Here is a 17,556-nt window from a genome sequence, read left to right on the forward strand (position 1 = left end):
TAATTATTAGTGATTTTAAGCATCTTTTCATGTGCTTATTGGACATCAGTATATCATCTTTGGAGAAATGTCTATTTAAGTCCTTTGCCCTTTTGTTGTTATTGTTGAGTTCTATATATTCTGAGTATTAACCCCTTATCAGTTATATAACTTGCAAATATTTTCCCCCACATCCCTGAGTTTTTTATTTGGGACCTGAGAATTTGCATTTCTAACAAGTTTCCAGGTTACTCTAATGGTCTGGGGCCCACACTTTGAGAAACTGCTCTGCATGGCAACATTGTTAAATGCCTTACATATATTACCTCATCTAAACCTAATATTATCATTCTTGTTTTACAGAAGAGGAAATGGATGCTCCAAGAGGTAAAACTTGCTCAAGGTTATTCCACTAACATGGTAAAGAGAGGCTCTCACCTGCTCGTCTTGACCTGGCACTGTGCCTCACCATCTCTGCTGCCATAGGCAAGTGAGGTTCACAGAGACCAAGTCAATGCACTTGAGAGAACAGGTGATGCTTTGCAAGCTCTGTTACCCTTTCTTTAAATCAGGACTAAAATTCTGCACCCCTTTCCTCCTTAAATGTTATGTTCTGGTTTCGTTAAGATGAGTTGATAAAACAAAAATTCTGCTTTAAGTCAATGGGAGAGATGGTAGTGGCAGAGGTGGGGGTGGGACACTTGGTCCAAAGAACTGCTAGACAAGACCAGCCTGATGAATGAACCTGCTCAACAGCTAAATGTTTCGTTTCGGTAGATTAGGCACTTGGTGTGCTTTCCTCCCAAAGCTGTCTGTTTAGACATTTCCCTAATAACAGTATTCGGTCAGGAACACAGCTAGCCCATAGGGGCCCTTCTTTGTGTTATGGGGGGGCAGACATCCCTCAGAATATAGGCAGCCAGTATCACAGTGCCTGGCTAAGACATCGAGGGTGGGTGAGTTTCAGTCCCTGTGTGCTCTTCCACGGGGTGTTGTGCAGGGAATAGCCAGAGAAAGAATATGAAAAAGTGGAAAGAGTCATTACCATTGTTGCTATACTTTAACAACCTTGATAAAGGTTAGTGTTACTATTGGTTAAAAGTGTATATATATGGCTGATAGATGATAGATAGATAGATAGATAGATAGATAGATAGATAGATAGCCTCCTGTTTACTCATTTCCATAGATAACCAAAGGCTGGCGGTAGCCTAATAACCACGATGGTTTTAAATACTGAGAACAAAAGCAATTCACAGTTTAGAGAATTTATCAACTTCGGTGTATACTTCATGTCATTATGCTCAACTCAGTGACTTGTTCTGATGTAAAGCTATTTAAGGCCAGCCTATCCCTTACTAGTCATGAGATAAAAAAATCCACCCCTCGTAGAAACTGAACTCAACAGTATTCTTGCAGAACCTGGTGCTTTGTGTTGGACTTCATAGCTGCAAAGCAAAAGTGTGCTGGTTTGCAGCCACTTGTAAATAGAAAACGTGGAGGCCCCTGGATGAAGACATGGGCTTTATTTCTCTTCAGCTGTTGACATTCCCTAGTTCCACCACAACAAAAACAGAATTAAGACGCAAAAGGAATTCAGAACCTTCCTTTGCTATCCCAAGCCTGGGAATCTTTTCAAATTTAAATGAATATCTGTCAAACTAATGAAGAGAAGATGCAAAGCTCTCATTCTGTGCTCATTAGAGAACAACTTACTGGCCATAAATTCCTTGGGGAGTGGGAGAGAGAAGGTCTCTGTACTCTTGCTTAAGATGCCTGGCCCTGTTTATTTCCAGTTAGGCCTGTCCATCTCCTAGACACAGAAAGGCCACAAAACATGACTTGAATCAAGTTTTAATTCCATAAAAGAGGAATGGATAAGATTATGATGAGATGTTGCAACTGATGTTTTTGAGTCAACAAAACTGGGGGAAATGGCAAGTAATCATTTATATCTTTTTTCCCTCAAGATGTTTTATATTTATTAGCAAATTGCAAATCTCAAATGTTTCTCATACACTCACAAATATAAACATCACGCACACACACATTCGATAGTTTTCCATCATTTTTTGCAAATTTTGAAACTGATGCTCAGTAAACTGATTTAGTAAAATATATGCAAATCGTGTTTGGGTACAATTTAACATACCAAGGCCAGTACCTGCACACCCTACGGCATTTACTAGATTCCTTCCAGCTACCCAGTACAATACTATGTATGTAATTTAATGTATATGCATGCAGTTAATAATCCAGGTAACTCCGTGGGCAGAGATTTCTACCCTCATTTTATAGAAAAGAAAATTGAGATTTCCGGGCAGTTATCTTGCACCACACATGTAAGCAGCAGTCAGTAGTAATCATGGTACTTAAAAACACGTGCTTGTTTAAAATACATAGCATTGTGCCTTTAACAAATTTTTGGAATCTGAAATAAGAATGATTCTGTATTTAAAAATGTATTATTAGAAAGAAATTTAATTGTAGTTATTAGAATTTGCACCAAATGTCTAAAGATGGATTTTAGAAAACAAAAATTTTTCCATCTATTTAAAAACCTACATCTTTTCCTTATTTTTTTTTCTTTGCTCTGGGATTTATGCCACTGAAAACATATTTTTCTCTCCTCCAGCAATTCCATTAGGTTTTCCTCATTGGGCAGTTCTATTTGAACATTTCTTTATTATTTCTTCTTTTTGCTATTTATATCGTAAATAAGATTATTATAATTTTTGCTTGCTCAAGTTAAAAAAATGGGTAACACATACTTTCTTCCTGGTAGTATACTAATAGTTTAACGAGATACAGAGAAGCTGAAGGGACACAGAATTTGAGGCTACAAAGCCAGTCAAATTCAAATCTAATTTATAGTGTTCATTATTTTTCCAACTGTTCATAGGATTTTTATAATGAGAATCATTTTTTCCCCAGTAACATGCAATCAAATGGTGTTTTAAAATCTCCCTCTGAGCTGAATGTCATTGACACATTGCTGTTTCCTGGGTAAATCTCAGCTCTTGATTTCTCCACTCTCGTTTTTAATTAAAGGCCACTCTGATGATGCCATCGAGGGCATTATCTCTGCTGCTGTGCCCACGCCACAGAAGTCAGCATGAAATAGGGCTGACCTATCTTCCTACAGCAATCTTTCCACATGTACCTCATACTGATGCTCTGATTACCATGGGGACATTTCTTGTACAGCTCATACTTGAATTGTAGAAGAGGGTATTTAAATCCAAATCTGTTTAATATTTACTAGTAAGACTTTGTTCAGCACTGAATCAAATGTGCATCTACTTTGCCCCTTGAGGAATTCAATGCAAAAGCCACCTGACATTGATTTTGACATATGTTAGAGACAAAATGTATCTTAAAAATCAACTAGTTCACATTTTTTATTTTAGAAATGAATAATTCCTTTGCTTTAGGTATTCATGTAATTAGTTATTTATTTGAAATTCAATCTAGGATAGAATATAATTCCTAGATCTCTTATTTTGAATGTAATATCACGTTCGTCTTATACAATGTACAAGTTTAGTGTTTCTACATCCTTGTTCTTCCCCCTTCTTCATACTAGAAGTTTAGGTTTAGGTGGTTATAATTTCAAAAGTTTCAGACACAGTTAATAATATTGATCCTTGAAAAACAAGAATTTCCGATATTTTCAAGGCATTCCTAAGATGGATGGTTCTCATTTTAACAAGATATTGGGACTTTTAAGAGCTCATTTTGATCATTCACATTTGTTGACTAAAATAATAAAGAGGTAACTTAGTTACTACACTAAGTAGGAAGTACATACCTAAATGATATAGGTAAGCTCGCAAGCAATCATGTGCCTTGGGAGAGATTTGTTTCTAGGATATAAATGGAAAAGCCAAAGCTATAAAATCACCACCACCTATTTGTGCACAGCATTTTGATCCTATCCTATTTTAGGGACAATAAATAAAACATGTTGGCCACTTGGCATAAATCCAGCCAGAATACATTTGATTTTAACATCCTTCAGAGCACCGTGATCCAATAACACACCCCCATCCAGTATTGCACAGGCTAAAAGAGTTAAAAGCACTCCCTTCCAAGGCAACCAGGAGCTCAAATTCTATTATATGACCCCTGTTACCTGAAGATTAGAATATATTTGAGGCTTGGGAGTCCAAGATGCTGATCTTATTCCAGTATTTCATAAGGTCATATTGCACAGAAAGCCAGAGGCCTTGTTTATAAATCAACAAATCTCTGTCCTGTTAGTTCCAAAGTATGTGTTTTTAAGAGATAACTGTTTTGAGAGACACGAGGTGATCCAAGTTAGGTGCATTCACCACAACGGATTAGGGCAAGCTGCAGTGGCTCCACCCACTGGGCTCTTGTGTAGTACAAATACAGAATAACAAACTACAGGGCAACAATGATAATGATGATAAAAATAATTAACACATATTGAGCAGTTACTTCATGCTAATTACATGCATTAGCTCATTGAATCCTTACTATTACCCTCTGAGGAAAATAACATTACCCTCATTTTGAAGATAAGGAAACTAAGGCAGAAGGAGAGAAGCGATCTGTCCAAAGTTCCATAGTCACAGAGGGTCTGTGACAGAGCCAAGATCTGAATCCAGGCAATCTGGTTCCAGACTCTCTCCTCCTAACCCTTCTGTCAAATTTGCACAGTGAGTTCCACTGAAGTATCTGAAGATGTACTAACATTCAGCATAATAAAAAAGTAATTTGTTTTCTTACAGGTTGACCAAGAAACCAAGAAAGATTGAACTGAAAAACCATTTCCTATAATTGATTAAATTTATTTGTTGTGATTAAATTTACATTTGTCTACTATTTTCCAATATACCTCTACTAGTAAGTTCCAGAGCTGGGTAATCTTTCAGAGATAAAGCAAAAGCTTTCTATATAGAACAAAATCAAGAAAATTGACATGTGGCCGCAGCAGTCATTTATTATGAGATTATACACTTTTACAGTTTTCAATAAAGACACCTAATTAAATGCACAGCAATATGGGAGTCAGTTTTATACCTTGTTACACACACACACACACACACACACACACATTAACTTTTTCTTTTCGAGATTACCTATAGAACTGTATGATTTTCTTTTAGCTTATTCTTAAAATCATTTTTTTGTACCATGAGTAGTACTTATCACAGGAGTTGGGTTGGAAAATGCTCAATTACTAGTTAGTGAAATAAAGATAATCAAGGAAAACAGAGAAGAACAAAAAGAAGTTTCTGTGATTACTTCTGGGTTGCTTCACACTTGGCAAGTATTTGAAAAAGCCAACTTTCCCTTTCCTTGGAAAATGAGTGTCGAAATGTGAAAGCATTTCCTCAACCGGCCTCACTCTTCTACTCCTCTCTTTGTCACCACAAACATCTGTGTGTCCACAGAGTGCTAAACCAACCAGTTGAAAAGTGAACACTTCAGTCAATCTGGTTGTTGTTTTTCCTAACCCACAATCTCCCAAGCAAGTGAACTGATGATTTTTTGGGGGGGTCGGAGGGGGGGACTGAACAGCCTGATACTTTGACAGTCATGTAGAAAGAAGACAGCCCCAACTAAACCCATGAGAAAGTATACCAGTTTTTTCCCCCTCTATTACTGAGGAAATAATTTCATTTCTCAGAAAGCAACGAGAAAGCTAATTTCTTGCTAAAGAGACAGCCCAGTGTTGGATAATAACCACCTGATACTCCCAAGAGCCACTATTTTACACAGAGTTTCTCAACCTTGGCACCACTGGGGCCAGATAATTCTTTGATATGGGGACTGTCCTTACATCGTAGCATGTTTAGCAGCATCTGTGACCTTTATCCACCAGATACCAGTAGCAACGTCCCCTCCCACCCCGACTCCAGTTGTGACAACCAAAAACGTCTTCAGAGATTTCTAAATGTCCTCCGGGGAGCACAATCATCTCAGTTGAGAACTACTGATTAAAATTTTTAACTGTCACTGAATTTTCTTCGTTCTTTTCCATAACAAATTGTGAATGGCTAATTTTATATCTTTTTAAATCTTTTAATTTTTCTCTCAAAGGCATGGCAAATTTTAGAGTAGTAAAAAAAATAACAGGCTTCCACTTTTTCTCATCTCTGTCTCATTCTCATGTTGCATCACAAAGATTCAACAGCAGTCAAGAACAATAACACTTTCTGCTTAAATATGTATTTATCGTCCGGGGCACTTTAACAATATTAACTCCTGAATTCTCACCACTCCTGTTTTTACAGGTGAGATAGTAGCACATTAGTTGTTTGCTTTCAGTTACAGTACAACATAAAAAAATTTTTTTAATTTGTGAAAGCATAAAATGGGAGCATTCCCAAAAACATTACACCTCTGGGCAACGAAAACTGGCAGGACCACAAGGGACATTCAAGAGCAATGACCAAAGTTACAGTCTTATCAAGACAGTTTCTTGATAAGTTAAGCACATTTTCTTTGGGTGTAACGGCCACTGAAGTCTTATGCTGGTAGTTAATCAGAAATATTCTATATTGAATTATTAAATGTAATACCAAAAGTAGCTTCAGTGGCCTATTGTATTCTAGGAAAACATCTTGGTCATGTGAAAACCAAAAAACCGTAGTTCTCTGCCTTCTTTCTAGTGGTTTCTATAGTCTAATGCTGTGGTTTTCTATCCTGGACATAATCAGCACAATGTCCCAAAGCATCAGGAAGAAGCTGAGTATATGCATCCTGCCCCCTGACTCATGTAGCATGTACCTCTTTCTCCTGGGGCCAATCTGTAAAGAAGTCAACATGATATATAGTCCTCATCTAATCGATGCAAGCCAAAGGAATAATGAAAGTCTGCAAAAGCAAATCATATCCTTTCGTAATGTCTGAAAATCAGCATTAAAAACAAGGGCCACAGCAACAACGATGGCCACCTCTACCACGACCACTGGTGACCAGCGTGCTACCTGCCAGGCCCTTTGCTGACCACTTCACTTTCATTATCTCTTAAACTTTACAACAGCTCTATGAGGCTGGTCGTATCCTGCCCCCTCCACCCTCCTTTTTACAGATGACGTTCATAAAGATAAATATCCTGCCCAAGGTGATAGAAGGCGGATAATTTGGAATTCGAACCTAGCACCATTCAACACCAAAGCCTGAGCTACTGAACCACCATGACAAGCACAGGGAGACAGAAAGAATGCTGCTGGCGTGTCCACTATCAGAAAAAAAACCCCCACAAAACGAAACAACAACAACAGGCAAAAAACTGCTTTCTTCAAAAGAATGGGAAAAGGGTTTGGGATACTCTAGGATTATATCTTTTTACTCTTGAAAGAAAGAATAAGGGTAATGAACTAGCTGTCTGTATGTGAGCATTACTTTATGTCCTATCTTGAAAAGACTGACTATCCACTGCAGGAGGTTTTTCTGTATTTGAAAGGGATAATAACAATTTCCTTTAATATCAGTTGGTCATTCTCTGAAGGACTGCAACTCAAGATCAGGGAATTTTTCTAGTCTCAAAAGCTACTATTGAAACCTTCCTTTTAATCTTTAACCATAATGCTTATATAAGAAACTTTTTATTGTTATCCAACAGTTAACACCTTACCACACACTATGTCAAAGTTCTTGGGCTTATCAGTCTTTTCTGGGAAGCTATAACCTTCCACTGAGCTGCTGACATTAAAAACCTGGGAGCCATCCTAACCACCTCCCTCTCCTTCATCCAAAGAGCCAGACTGTCTACCTATCCTACCCTTTAAATATCAAATCCACCACTTCCTCAGGCCCTCACTATTTTTCACCTGGAGTAGTCCCCTCTCACGTTTCTTTTCCTCTGGGGTTGCCATCTTCAAAAACACCTCCCAAAATGCAACCAGAATGGTCTTTCTCAAACACAGATCTGATTGTGTCACTGCCCTGCTTTTAAAATTCTTCATTAGCTCCCCATCAACTTCAGGGTCTTGTTCAAACTCATGAGCATCCTTACATATGCTCTCGGACCGAAGGATACCAAATACCAAATACATTCTGCCCATGTGGCAAAGGCACCTCCTCCTCCTGGTGGATGCAACTGCGCCAGGGAGCAGAGCTTAGGCTGGATTTCAGCCCTGTTCCCACTCCCTCTCTGCTCATCTTTTAGTAGGTCACCAGTGCAAAATCTGCCCTGCAGCCCTGACTTAAGGTACTCATCAAACATCTCTTAGTATACTCTGTCTAGAATGCCTTTGCCTAGTAAATCTCTCTATCTAATCCCTATTTATCCTTCTAAAAATCAGGACAATCATCTTCCTATAAGAAGCTTTCACCTGTTCACCTACTCGCCTATTTTACCTGTTTCACTTGCGCTTTCAGAAAAACTTTATCAGAGCATGCCTGTTAGAGATTTTCTTGTCTATTTCTCCAACTAGAAGCTGCATTCTGTGAAAGCAAAGACCTTGTCTTTCAGATCTGTGTACCTATAAAGCCTAGCACAGTGCCCGGGAAAGTGCAGGTCAGTAGTTGCTGAATGTCGAAGGAATGGCAGGCTTTCTTAATCTTGTCATTGTGTAAGACCCCTCAATAATTTGGAGATTAGGCCACGTGGGTCTGCTTCCTCAAATGATATAATCCCTACTCAGAAACCAAGAAGCCAGATCACTTTTAGCAATTATTTCATTAACCTATGATTAAAAAGAACAAATGTCTTGGATTCCAACTGCCTGGCCCCTCCTCCTCCTGACAAGTTCACTCATAATACATCTGCCATCAACTGTTTTGTCCCTCACTGGATCCTGCTTTCTTTCAGCTCTTTTCCTCCCAGACTTGTTCTACTTAACAAGAGCTGAGTGATGGGTGCTTGGGAATTTGTGGTAGTCTCCACTTTCATGAATGTTTGGACATTTTCATAATTAAAAGGTAAAAATAAATATTAAATAAAATAGTTATCTGTTCTTACTGAACCACAGGCTCCACTTCTGATATTTCTGCCTTCCATGGGATTTTCCTGACTCTCCTGATAGCCACACTAATTTATAACTTCTAGTCACTCCCTCTTGAAACCCTTCATTAATTCTGTGACATGAGCCCAGAATTCTCTTCTATGTAAGTGAGGCCAAAGGTAGAGCTGCCAGACTTTAACTCCCCATCAGAGGCACCTGTATATCTGAAATATAGTCATCTGACTTCCCTGCCTGTTACTAGTCTAGGCATAGGTATAGGACATAACCCTAGCTAACGATATCTGACTGAAAGGAAATTTTGCAGGAGGGTTTTTGGAAAAGTATTGCTCATTCTTGATCAAATACACAAAATTGGACTCCTTCCTACTTTTGGACAAAGTTGTGTGAGGAGGCGGTGCCTCGAGCTGCATCAGCCATCTTGTAATCATGAGAGGCAAACCTGGGGATGAAAATCATCATGCTAAGAGTGGTAGAATGGAAAGAGATAAACCTGGAACCTTGAGGACATCACTACGTGATTCAATTAACACTAGAATTATGCTTCTGGGAAGCCAATCTATAAGGAGATTAATGAAACTCATGTTCAAAGTCAACTGACATGAGGGACCATGCAGTCCAGTGAGAAAGTGATTGGTGTCTACTTTCTAAATCATAATAAAGACTAATTTTATTGACCTCCTATTGTGTGTGAAATAGTATTCCAAGTGCTTTACAGATATTGCTTCACTTAATGTACACAACAATCCAACAAGGCAGATATTTTTATTGTTCCTTATTTTTCAGATGGGTAAACAAGGTCCAGAAACACTGAGTAATTTTTCCAAGGTCACAAACTCAGCAATGCCAAGGTGAGAACTCACACTCAGGCTTCTGACTCCTTCTGACTTAAATATTAGGTTAAACTTTTAAGTGTTCCTGGTTTCCTGCAGTTGGATTTCAGAAGCTTTCCTCATATCTTTTTAAAGAATCTTCTTTTTATTTGAGCTGGTCTACATGGGCTTACGTTTACTACACCCAAATGTTCCTTCAGGCAATGGCATTGGCCAGACTCAGGCTTTCTTTCTCCACCCCGTCATAAATCTGGGAGTCTCAATGCCCATTCATGAAATGCACTGAGTCCAAACCCCACATTACAACCCTGATTTAGTGGAATTCATGGTTCCCTGGTTTGCTCCTTCCCCAATTGTAACATGTCAACTGTTAGTATGGGGTCTTTGGCAGGCACTATTTTCAGTGTGAAGTGAGTTATTAATTAAAATATCAATGAGCACGTAATAAGGGATGAAATTATTGACACTAGTTCAAATAATTGTCCCATTATATCCTATCTCTAATTTATTCTATTTTTTAACTTTTCAAAGTCAAAGTTTTTTGCATTAAGTGACATCCTGCAATCACATATGTCTCTGTGGCTCTGTGAGATCAGGGAGGCATTTCTATGGCCTTATTACTGTTTGTTCATGTCACACCCTTACTCTTGCACTCATTCAACAAATATTTGAGTATCTGCCATGCCCCAGGCACTATGCTAGGCACTGGGTATCAATAGATTACATTCTCTGCCCTCACGGAGGGCAATAAAGTGTAATGATCTGCCAGATCACTTTTTTTCCCTAAATCAACAGGAAAGCTACAACAAATGAAAAAGGTGCATGAGACTACACAAAGTATTTTGTGGGCATATCCACTGTAGGAGTTAAGAGCGTGGATACTGGCCTGGGTTTAAATCCCAGTTGTCACTGTGTGACCTTGGATTAGTTATTGAACTGGTATCTCAATTGCTGAACCTGTTAAATGAGAATTAAAATTGTAGCTTTGTCATAGGGTTGTTGAGAGCATTTTTATAAATCATGCAGAATATAGTAGGTATAATGTAAGTATTTATTAAAAAGAAAAAGTGAGCTATAGTCTATTGTACCCACTGATCATAACACAAGCAACTGTGCAGCAAGCAGGGGTGATATTACCTACAATATGCTAACCTTGGAATCTGCAAACAGGGGTGCAGCACTATCAGTACTGGGGAGCACTGAGGCTCCAGGAAAGAGGACCAGGGTCAACCACTGTGGAGGATGACTCCCCGGATCACCCACACTAAGTAAAATAGAGCCTCCAAAATCACTTGTTTTTTGCTCTCAGAATCCCTAAACTAAGAGGTTGCTTAAGGAGAATTTAGGTGACTTTTCCTGAAGAACTTAGCTTTCAATAAGCAGAACCACAAACTTTAAAGACATCTTAGAAGTTAAGCTGTCATCCAAATGTTTGATAAACTCTCTGCCTGTTGATTACCCAGCCTCACTGATGAGGGTGTACATTCTTAGACAGTCTTTACTGATCATCTCTAATTATCATCAAGTACTTCCTTTTATTGTTTCCAAACCACTTATCCTGGTTCTGGAGCAAGGATAATCCCAATTCTAACTGTCAGTCTTCAAATTCTTGGAGAAAAGGATTCCCTCTCTTCTAGTTTCTGAGCAAGTCATAACTTGACATGAGTTATGACCCAAACCTTTCAAGTTCAAAGGAGATCAATAGAATCTAGACACTCAGAGGGGTATCTAGGAAGATCATTGTGAGAGTGGGTTCTTGAAGAAAGGTTGGCTTTCTGGAAAAGACATTGATTCCTTATTTTCATTTTATCTGCAATAGGCTCCACCCCACCTGATATCCTGTGGCCAGAAGGGTATTGATATCAAAACTCAAACATGAGTACATTGCAATACCAGGTGAATTCAGAGGAATTCAACAGGACTTTTGTAGCTGTAATTTAAACCAAATGTATCAACATACACCTGTCCCTAGGGAATATGGACTTAGTACTTTCATAATAGAAATAATGGTTCAGCTTAAACAAGGCAAGTTTTTAAAAACTAAGTTTTTCTCTCTGTATGTGTGAAGATGTAGAATGGGGACCTTCTTAGGTGATAGAATTGAATACTTAAGAGGCCGAGGCTGGGAATTTAATTCTCATAAGAACAATTAGCTTTGATGAGAACTGAGCTCTCTTCTGTGTGCTCACATAGTTCTATCTTTAAATCTTAGGTAGTGGTAATAATAAACCAATGGACAATAGCTAAACAATTAGGGAAGATTTCCATGTGGTAGGCACCGTGCTGAAGGCTTTACATAAATTATTTTATTTACACATTGCAATAAGCTCTATGGAAGTAAGTTCTCACAGCAGTCATTCAGAGTAGAAGCCAAACGCCTTCCAGTAGCCTCTCTGACCTCACCCCTCCTGCACTGCCCCTTGGTTCTTCCTCTCCACCGGTGTCATATACACTTTCCCCCCAGGGCCTTTGCACTTGCCCAGCTCTGCTTGGTTCACTGCCCCAGCTCACCTCAAGGCTCAGCCTTTCACCTCCTTCAAGCCTACCTTCAAATATCACCTTCTTAGTGGGGCTTGCTCCAACCACCTTTTAGAAAATTACGATGCCCCCCGTCACTGTGTACCATATTTCCTCACTTTATGTTTTTCCATTGCAGTTATCATTTTATAAGCTTCAACGTAACTGACTTATTTGGGGGGGTTTGTTACCTGTCTCCCTTGACTAGAACGTATGCAAGGGTTTTTGTCTATTTTTGTTCATGACCTTAAACGCAGCACCTAGAAAAACAGCTGGCATGTGATAGGCACTCCATAAACACCTACTGGTTAAACAGGCATCTGGTACAGAGCGGGTAAGTGGGAATGCTTTTCCTTTTCCTAGAAAGACTCTGTTAGGAACCCACATTCAGAGGCGTATCTTTTTCCTGAAGGGTAGTGGCATCGCCCTGGACCATGAGGGGCAATACATTAGATCTGAATAAAACTGCATGAGTAGAAGTACACAACAGCAATCAAGAATATTAAGAAGTATTCCATGTGTGTATTATATTCAAGAATTACGCATGTGTAAGCAAAATCACTTGGAATATTTTGTGACTCTACTGGGAAATTTTATTTGATAAGACTTGAGGGAAACTAAAAAATGCCAAACTAAAACATGGAGAGAATATAAAAGCTCTCATGAAAATATTTTCCCAGGGTTAGACAATGGCAAGAATGACAGCATATAACACTCCTTTATAGATGCCATTCAGATTCAAGAAACGTTTCCCAGAGTTCCTTTTATGTGATTATATTTAACTTTCCTTCCTAACAATGTAGAAATCCAATTTGCAGATGAGGAACTATGCTCTAAGAGGTTGTGTACCTTCCTAAAATAGCCCAGTAAGGGGTAGAATTCAGAATAGAATATACTCCTTTTGTCTCTGGCTAGCGTGCAACCCTGTATGCACAGCTGCTAGTTAGGCTTCAGGTGTTCATTATTTTATAGGGTCTTCTATCCTGGAGAACAAACACTGTTTTTGTTAATAGCTAACTTAATGCCTCATCAATTAAAAAAATAAAAAACTACCAGTATCACTTCCCCTCGCTCTTTTTCTAAGGTCAACTGTTAAAAAGACTCAAGAGATTCATATTATAGGAGCCTATACATCATCCTAGTAAAATCAGTGCCTTCGTCTGAAGTTCACGTCACTAATTAAACATCAGGCTTATAAAAATCACATTATTACAGAGGAAAAAATGCAGCTGCTGACCAGATCGTTAAGAGCAACAAACACCAGGAAATTCTCAAAACTTTGCCTGCTTGTTTCTTAACCATATTTTTGCCAATTATTTCTCCACAGGTTTAAAAACTTGTTTCACCTCCACCTTTTTCCAAAATAAAAAAAAAAAAAAAAAGGATTTTACCCCTGGGGAGAAAAAAAAATGAAGACCTCAAAACCAAGTACAAATTGCTCATTTAAAGAATGGGAATGAAAGATGTGGGGACTTTTCTTCCTTAAAAGCTCATCGTTCTGTAGAAAGAATCTGAATCCTGTCCCGATTCTTCTTGAGCACTGGAGCAGTTTTTGGTTTTGTGTTAATTTTAATTAAAAAAAAAAAAAAAAAAAGCGCCATTCTTGAGAAGCTGTTGCTATGAGACTTCTGGGCCTCAACAGATGGCCACAGAGCAGCTCTCAGCCCGAGCTCTGGGCTCTGAAGCCCTCCACTCAGGCATACCATTAACATTCCTGAAATACCTTCAGGGGCGATGCAGGCTGGCCGCCTTCTGACTAGCTCACCCGCAGCTCTTCAGCCGGCCTCCTGTGTCAAGGGACCTGGGTTGAAATTTGTTATAAATGAATAAATGATCAGGCCTCTCTAGGAAAAAGCCATAGCAGAGGGGTTGCTGTCCATCTCAGGTTAGGCTCTAGACAAGCTTTACCAACACACCCCTGGGGTTCTGAGTTCTTCAGAAGGGCATATGGGCGCAAATGTGTATGCAGGCACACGCACGTGCGTGAATACATGCACACATGCACACACATACACACACATGAACGCACACCACACTCCACGCCCAGTTCATTTCATTATTTGTAAGCCTCTGAGCCCCTCTCAGTTACAGAGTGATCCAACGAAGAGAGCAGCGTACTTTTGAACTGTAGCATTTTCAGTGCCCAGGCAGGATTGCTGAGGGAGAAGTTTAAAGGATTCTTGATTTCTCTTTTGACAGAAAGACATAAAGGGAAGGAGGACTACATGGCATTCAAGTTCTACTTTCTCACTAACTTGGCGCTGCTGGACAAACCATTCCATTTCATCACCTTTCTCTGTCTTCCAAACGGGGATAATGACACTGACCTACATGCATCTGATAGAGTTAATGAGCCATGATTAATAAACAACTGTAAAATTATTGCGTAAATATCAGGTCGGTGAGACCAGCCTCCACTGCTCCAGGAGAAAGAGAAGGGAGAAACTTGGAGGCCTGAACCTCAGGGGTCTAATTGCTGGGACCACCGCCCCAGAAGGGCTGGCCTGGAATACTCACTACTGTTTTTGGAGAAAAGTATCTACTGGGAGCTTTATTGGTCACTAAGGAACTTTGATACTTGGGGGAAAAAAAACAAGTAATTCTAAACAGCCATAGCTTTTCAGGGTGGGGCTCATTTAAATTTCATCCCCAGAGCTGTTACTTTAAAACCAGGCCTAGAGTGTACAAGCAAAGTCCTGCTTAAGTGTGTGACGCCAGTGCTCACTTGATCACTTGACAGGACATCAGAGCAATCTAACCAGTTTTAGTTCACAGAGTTCGTTAAGAGCTTTTCTTCCAGCGATATCAGATAATGTGCCACAAATGCTGCGCTGTCGCCGTCATTTGACGTTCACTTTTTAATCCGATCTTTCCAACTAAGAAGCACATTGAGTTGAGACTGCTTAGGTTCCTGCCTTCCAAAACCATCCGCTTGTCCTGAGGTATAGCTTCCTTCTTGTTTCCAAAATATGAACATTAGGATTGTTGGAAGTTTTTTTATTTGTTATTATTTTTTTAAATATGCCTTTTAGAAGTTTGGCCTAACAAAGAGTGCCAACTCGTTCCTAGTTCCCTGTGACATTTTAATGAAGCCATCTGTAGAGGAGTGGCATGGAGGAGACGGCTTCTTTTCCCATACGTGTAGGGCCAAAGTTCCCCAGCTGGCTTGTTGGGTCCTTATGCCCATAACACGTAAAGCAAAGGTTTCACATAGCTGTTCAGCCTCTGAGTTCAAAGGCCTTTCTGGCTCAGAAAAGTTAGGGCAAAGGCTGAGATCTGGGCTTGTTTTTGAGGGAGAGCAAGGGAGAGAGGGAGCGATGGGGGAGGGAAGCGTCTGACGTCGGCAGCTTTCATTTGCATAGCTGAATGGGACACACACTGTGTGTCTGGGAGGGAGAGGCCCGGTGCACTCTATTGTGCCCCATTGTGTGCTATCATGACACCAGAGGGGACCCTCAGCACTTCGCAGGCAGACGAAGAGCCTGGCAGACATTCCACAACTCCAGAAAGGAGACTTAAAAAAATTGTCACTGGGGAAAAATGAATTTAAGATATTTAATTCTCTATCCCAATCTAACTCTCTAATGATAATGTTCTTAGAATGAAATATATGTATGTCTTAGTTACCAACAATTGTGTTAAATTACATTTTTGGGGGTGCCATGGTTCTCTGCAGATATGCACAAGGGTTTTCTATACTCTTAATATGAAACATGGGTTTTTTTTTTGTGACTTTATTTTCTGTTTAACAAGAAATAAAAGAAGTTTACCAACTACCTCTCTTTTCTTTTCTGTACCTTTTCAAAACACAGGGTTTTTGATGAATAGTGGTGTGTTTCATTTTTTAAGATAGTGTTTAAGGCTAAGATGGTATTTATCCTTCTGCATACAAAAATGACTTATCCTTAAAATCATTTGGATTTATACACACTCAAAGTTGTAATTCATAAGTGGAGGTCGAATTTTGAAATTTAAATCGATGCTAAATATACATTTGTTTAGCTTTTCCATGTCCATTTCTCTTTGAACTCCCTCGATGCTATAAATTCATGTAGCATGTACCTACATACTTACCAACCGGTGAAATTTTTTTAGTTATCATCACCTGTACTATTAACATCACCTGTACTATTTGCATGTACATTATATTGAAAACGATTGCCGTAGACTCGTGTGATGACCACGTTTTATCACATGGGTAATGTCATTTCTGATACTTTTATTTATCAAAATAGTAATTTTTAGAATTTATATGTAGTATTAATAACATGTTGATCTTATTATAGGAAAATGTTTTTATAAAGACAAGTTAGCTAACAGCTGAGAAAGATGGAAATTTCCAACTGGCTATAAACATTAAAAGAAAAAGACGTATTTTAGGATAATTAACATAGAGTACAAGCGAATGGTTTCTGGATGCTTGTTGTCTCTTTTCACCATTTCTGTCTGGCCTCTCTATTTCTGTTTACTACTTGAACAGAATCATTCAGAACTGGAGATAAAGAGGATTTCCAACCAGCTCTCTCTTCTTTTCCATATCTTTTCAGGACACAGGTTTTTTGATAGATAGAGTGTTTTGTTTCATTTTTTAAGATAGTAATTAAAGCTAAGATGGTATTTATCCTTCCCCATAGAAAGGTGACTTATCTTTGGAATTGAAAAGGTGGGAAAAGTAGTCTCAGAACCTCTTTTGATTTATAAATGGACCTTTATCCACTTATAAAAAGTTTTCATTTAAAAAATAAAAATCGAAGGGAAAATTACTTCCTTTCTATCAGAGCAAAACAGGCAGGGGTGTAAGCACTAGTCTCAAACCACTAGTCTTTTTACCAACCTTGGATTACTGAACCCTAGAACCTGCAAGTATGCTGACAGCAATCGAAGAGGGAAGAACGGGTGGATGGACCTTGATGTATGTGTCAATCAACTTATAAGTAAAACGAACGCACTGGAGAGCTTAAGTCTAAACAGAATCATGGCTTAATACTCTTTAGCATCTGTCACTCAAATTTGGGTGCTTGCATTAAGAATCTGTCTTTCTTTCAAACATAAGGATGAGTGAAGTGAGCCAAGCAATACAATCAAACCCCATGCAGAAGTAAAACTCACTAATTCCCCGATGTTGAACAAATCTTTAAAACAAAAACTTCATTTTATATCACATGAGTAAAAAGTTAAAGACAGCTTTAAAAATAAGCAGTAGTTAAAATGAGACTAGAAATCCTGGAGTTGCATGACTGGAAGGAGCCAGGATATTTAGCCTGCCTTCATGTCACTGTACAAGC

The 17,556-nt window shown here is 38.9% G+C and overlaps 1 protein-coding gene across 4 annotated transcripts in view; it reads right to left on the minus strand.

The window, feature by feature from the left end:
- The window catches only part of SHROOM3 (shroom family member 3), a 279,842-nt gene that overhangs the window by 139,157 nt on the left and 123,129 nt on the right, over positions 1-17,556 (minus strand). The window lies entirely within an intron of this gene.

The sequence above is a fragment of the Rousettus aegyptiacus genome, unplaced genomic scaffold (genome assembly GCF_014176215.1).
Source record: "Rousettus aegyptiacus isolate mRouAeg1 unplaced genomic scaffold, mRouAeg1.p scaffold_m13_p_10, whole genome shotgun sequence".
NCBI classification, from domain to species: domain Eukaryota; kingdom Metazoa; phylum Chordata; class Mammalia; order Chiroptera; family Pteropodidae; genus Rousettus; species Rousettus aegyptiacus.